Source organism: Mus caroli, unplaced genomic scaffold, assembly GCF_900094665.2.
Source record: "Mus caroli unplaced genomic scaffold, CAROLI_EIJ_v1.1 scaffold_22010_1, whole genome shotgun sequence".
In the NCBI taxonomy this organism is placed as follows: domain Eukaryota; kingdom Metazoa; phylum Chordata; class Mammalia; order Rodentia; family Muridae; genus Mus; species Mus caroli.
The window spans coordinates 1-5538 of record NW_018391570.1 but is presented as its reverse complement, the minus strand read 5'-3'; the positions used below and the strand labels follow the sequence as shown (position 1 = coordinate 5538).

The 5538-nt window shown below is 44.0% G+C and overlaps 1 pseudogene; it reads right to left on the bottom strand.

The window, feature by feature from the left end:
- Positions 1–2114: 2114 nt before the first annotated feature.
- LOC110289254 lies at positions 2115–5534 on the bottom strand (annotated as a pseudogene).
- Between the last annotated feature and the right edge of the window lie 4 nt (positions 5535–5538).

The following is a 5538-nucleotide window of genomic DNA, read 5'->3' as shown; positions in this document are numbered from 1 at the left end:
CTTCCTTCCTGGTTTGCAGATTTACCTCTTGTATTTGTACACCAATCTGTTAGAAGGAAATAAAGTGAAGGTACACACACACACACCACACAACACACATACACAAATACACATATCTCACAAATATACACTACACATAGATGACAGAGCACATAGAAGTTCTTCTCTATTTCTCTGTAGAAGGGTTTCACTGCAATGCTTATGACCCAGTTTTGTCCCAAAGCCCATATCACACCAGGGAATGGAGTTTCAGTGTGAAGTGGGCTGGAACAGGGATAGCACATGTCCATCCTAATAGCAGATCTTATAGGAAAATTGCAGAGAGGAAAGCTCTGTGAAGTGAGCAAAGTAGCTGGTTAGCTATTCAATATGCAGCAGTCAATTGTTTTTCTATATATCAGAGAGAACTCTTAGTTAATGTTATTTGACCGGGTGTAATAGTACATCTATTTTTACTTTCCAAAGCATTTTTTGTTTTGTTTTGTTGGTAAGTTTTTCATACAATATTTTATTCATATTCTTTCACTTCCTACTCCTTTTCCCAGAATTCTTCCTCACGACACATTTACTCATATATTTTTACGTTAAGGAGCACAAAACAAATTCACATAAATTATAGTGGTCGAGTGGCCATAATTTTAAAACATGACTTGCATTTACAAAAATATATAATGCAAGTTGGAATCCCTAGAAAGTTTTACAATATTATGAAAAGATACATTTAATAGTTCTACACTTAAAATATTAGCATCATGTTTTTCTTTAAAAAGAATCAGTTTTGGTGCTGGAGAGATTGCTCAGTGGTTAACAGCACTGACTTCTCTTCCAAAAGTCCTGAGTTAAAATCCCTGTGTGGGGGCTCACAACCCTCCATGATAAGATCTGATACCCTCCTCTGGAGTGTCTGAAGACAGTTACAGAATACTTACATATAAAAAAAGAAATCTTTGAAAAAAATCATTTTTGTAGTGATACTGGTTCTGGTAAGTGATACTCACTCTAATGTAATGAAAATGAGAATTCAATATACTATTAAATGATTTAAAATAATCATAACATTTAAGGTTTCTCTTTTTCTCATTAGAATTTGACAGCTATGCGAAAATAAAGGGAAAAATGAAATTATTTTGAGGAATGAACTAGTTAAAGTCATTTCTTACAATATTAGGACATATGGGACAGGTGAGGTGGCTCAGTAGTTCAAAGCACAGGCTGCATTGGACAGGACAAAGGTTCAATTACCTGCACTCACATGGTGCTACACAGCTACCGGTAACCCAATTTCCAGGGGAAAGTTCTTTGAATAGCATAATTTCTTGCCAAGATATACAACCAATGAAGGGCTCACAGCCAAAATATATGCTCCTCTAAATTGCAGAGAAAGACTGCTAGTAAAGTTGGGGAGTGCTCAAGGCTCAGCATATGTAATAAATCACAAATATAAACAGTCCCCAAACATACTAAAAGTTTCTAACCCCACTGGCTAATACTAGTTACTGAAGTGAGTGGACTTGGGAAAACAGGCTTCAAAGGACCAGAGACAAAGCCCAGCCATGTGCCAGAGGAAGCCCTTGTTCACCTGAGCTGGAGCCCAAGAAGTACACAAGCTGTTAATACCAACATGCATGGAGGAACCTTCCCCTGCTCCATCACTGTAGGACAGAAACAGCTCTGCTCAAAAGCAGGAATGTGAACCAGGGATCACTTCCTTTCTGGGATGGAGCCATGAGCACAGAAGGATGAGCTCGAGAAAGGTAAAGATTCTTTATAGGAAAAACTCAAGTTTATTACCAGGAGGCACAGGGGAAACAATGACTGGGCAGATGGGACATCTTTTAGAAANTCCTGGTGTGTGNAGGCATGGGTGGCCTGAGCCACCTGCTCCTTGANCTANTCTGGTCTACTGGGTNTCAGAGGNTCTNTGGCCAGCAACACCTGAGTGCCACTGGATTCCAGTTCTCCTTGATATTGACTGGATGGTTCTCTTTGGAACTTATACGGCAGCCAACACCCATTCCTTTCATTGTACTTTGATGTGGGTCAAAGGCTTTATGGGTAAAACCAGGCTACTCTGTCTCCAATTTGTGTGTATCTGAAGGAATGGTGGTGCCCCTCAGGACTTCTAGGTGGACAGTGCCCCAATCCAAACTTGATCCTAATATTGCCAGGTGTACAGGATCTCTGGACAGCAAGGACTGGCTTATGCTTGTCTCTAGTTACCCTGTACCTACATGGATTTTCATTCCCCTTGGTTTAGGTAACAGCTTAATGCCCATTTGTTTTTTCACTTGCTTTGGATGTTGTTCACAGGCTCTCTGGGCATCAACTCCTGAGTGCAGTTTGTCTCCACTTCCCCTGTATGTAAATGAAATGTTGTGCTCCTCTGGGCTGGCATGGCCACAGCTCATCCTGCTTGCTGTTCTGCTATGGTGTGTGTCATACAGACCCTCAGAGGTGTGGTTTGAGGTACCCAGCTTGGATCTCAGTGATTCCACTTTGCACAACTCTTTTACCTTTGATTTGTCCCCTTCAGTGTTCTCTAAGATCTGGAACAGAATATTCGCTAGGCATGTAATTTCAACTAGCATATGGTAGATGGACTCTTTTATTGTTACAACCTTCTCTGTCTGCTCAGTAGCTGGTAGAGTGCTAGAATTCTTTAGACTATCCTGCTGACCCTTGCATTTTGTGCTACGGTTTCCACAATGAAAAGAATTACTTAGGATGTTCTTCCAAGAGGACTTATAAGTAGCCTCTCCCTTTTCTGGTATCCAAGTCTTGGCTGTATCCTTGAGCTCGGTGGAGCTTGGGGTGGAATGTCTTACTCTCACATGCCTTTCTCCCTGACTTATGCTTATAGATCTTAGAGTGCTCTGCCTCTCTTCATGAAGGTGAAATCCGTTGAGACCCAACACTTTGATTTGATCCTTTGGAACACTGATGTTGTTAGTTTCCACCATATCCTGTCTCTTCTGGAACACATCACATAAGCCCTGGGAAGTCTTGGTGTTTTGGCAACTAGCCTGGAAGCTGGGCAGAGAGTTCTGTCAGGGCAGGTTGACCTTGGCAGGGTGGACTCTACTGGGGCCAACTGGATGGTGACTCACAGGCCAAGCTCTTGACTGCAGTTTTGAATTCAAAATATTCTGACTTGAGTCCTGCGAGTGTTGTCAGGTAGGTATTTGTAGATTTGCTGGGAATCTGTTGGCCCCTAAAGACCCAAACACCCTGAGACTGATATTTATGTCCTGGCACTTGTGACTCTCACTGGATCCCAGACATACTGTCCATGCACGAGGTGGCTCTTCTTTCACCTCCACTGTAGTTTGTTTGGCATCTGAATGTCTGACCCTTTCTCCAAGGCCTTCCATTGTCATAACCCTGGGGTGATGTCTTAAGTCCACCTCCTGAAAGCTCTCCTGTGTTGCATGCTTGGCCATTTTGCGATTGGTACTTGGCTTCTGACTGCCTTTTCCAATGCCTCTGATGGTCCTGACCTGTTGGGGATTTGCTGCCAGGAAGTAGGAAGCAGGTCTCTGAACACTCAGGTATCTCGGCAATGGATCTGGATGGGACTTTGTGGCCCCATGGTTGGAAGCATGTGGAGGGGCTCTTTGGGTCTCCTGAGCCTCTGCAGTTGAGTGTATAAACTCACCTCTCTCTACTCTCACAGCAGATCCAGTTTTCATCCTTATCCTCCTGGATCCTGTGATGGAAATTTTTCAGGACCCTGGAAACCTTGGAATCACAGATGGGTGAGGAGGGATCCACAACCTGGGGGATGTTTGAGGCTGGAACTCCAGGTGGGGTCAGATCCCTTGCCACAAGCATCTGCAGATTGGGTCTCCCATGTTTCACTGGAAGCTCTGTGATGTGTGATGCTGGCTTCCTTTCTATCTTTGCCTCAAGCAGGCAATAGTGCTCACCGGGTTTCATGTAGGGCCACTTTTCTGTCCTTAATGCAGGTTTACTAGAACCAGCTCATTCCCAGGTCTGCTGCTTGCTGTACCAGGCACCTTTTGTGTCCCAATACCAAGGTCCTTCTTTGTGGTGTTATGCACATCAAACTTTGCTATGTCCTTCTTTAAGGGCAGCCCTGTAGGCACAGACCCCTTCCATTTGCTGGATTTGTAGAATTTGGCTTTGAAGATGGAGGGCTGGGCAGTCTGGGAGAGCTGAGGCCTGTTCTTGCAATAATGAATAGTGTTTTCTATGAAATGTCACTGAACCTGGGTTGGTTTCATGAAGTGGAGGAATCTGAATATGGTTCCTTGTTTATCTTCCATATTTGTTGCATTTTAGTTATTCTCTGGCTCCTTGTGGTGCTGAATGCTCCGGCCATGCTCAGGTTGGATGGTGGCTGGCCAGATAGCTTTAGAATATATGATGCCCAGGGAACGTTCTCAGTGGGCTTGCTAATAGCTTTGATGTTTTTGCTCATCATAAGCTTTGGTGTCTTTTGAATACAATCCATGTTTCCCAGGCAGGCTTTCAGCTGATAGGCATGCCTGTATCCCTTTTTCACTGGTAGCACATGACACTACATAGGCCCTACTTTTGAAACAAGGAGGTGTTTGTTTTGGGGTAGATCTTGTGAGAATTTTGTTTTCTTGGACTTGTTTCTCACCTACCAACTTTTGTGTCACAAGTTGATGAGGTACTGGCTGATCCTGGGAATGCTGTGGAAGTCCTTTAGCCTGGGATGGAGCTTCGTGTGTTTGTTTTGGAGTGGATCTTGGGAGGATTTTGTTTTTTTGGATTGGATTCTCACCTACCAAGTTTGGTGTCACAAGTTGGTGAGGTAATGGCTGACACTGGGAATGCTGTGGAAGTCCTTTAGCCTGGGATGGAGCTTCGTGTGTTTGTTTCAGAGTGAATCTTGGGAGGATTTTGTTTTCTTGGATTGGTTTCTCACCTACCAAGTTTGGTGTCACAAGGTGGTGAGGTAATGGCTGATACTGGGAATGCTGTGGAAGTCCTTTGGCCTGGGATGGAGCTTTCTCAGTGACACTGTCATCAGTAAACCTCACAGATTTACGTCTTCCCAAGGAAGGGCTTCTGAGCTCATGGGCAGTAGCCACAGCTGATTCAGAGTTAATAGAGAATGTACCCCAGAAAAATAGACTAACATTGTTTTGTGAAGGATCCTCCAGGACCCTGAGATAAGAGGACAGCTGTGAGAGCAGAAGAGGATCCATTTTCTGTCTGAGGTTCGCAAAGGGTTGTGGTGTGAAGTCCAGGTAACATTGCTTGTTGGGACTGCCAAAGACAGGAGGCAAAAGCATCAGCCCCAATCAGAGGATCAAGAGGCCCATCTGTCTGTGTCAATATGGCACCTCCATCGCCTACATATCCTATGCCCCTTAGTCTCACATCCAATAAAGATGCCTTCGAATCCCACCCTGCATAGCATATTCAGAATGAAGATGCCCAGACCCTGAGCCCACATCTGGTATGAAAATTCCATAGGACAAAGATTCTTACATTTCCATAGGTTGTGATAGTGTCTTGGTCTCTTCCTCCTCTTTTCCTCCATCC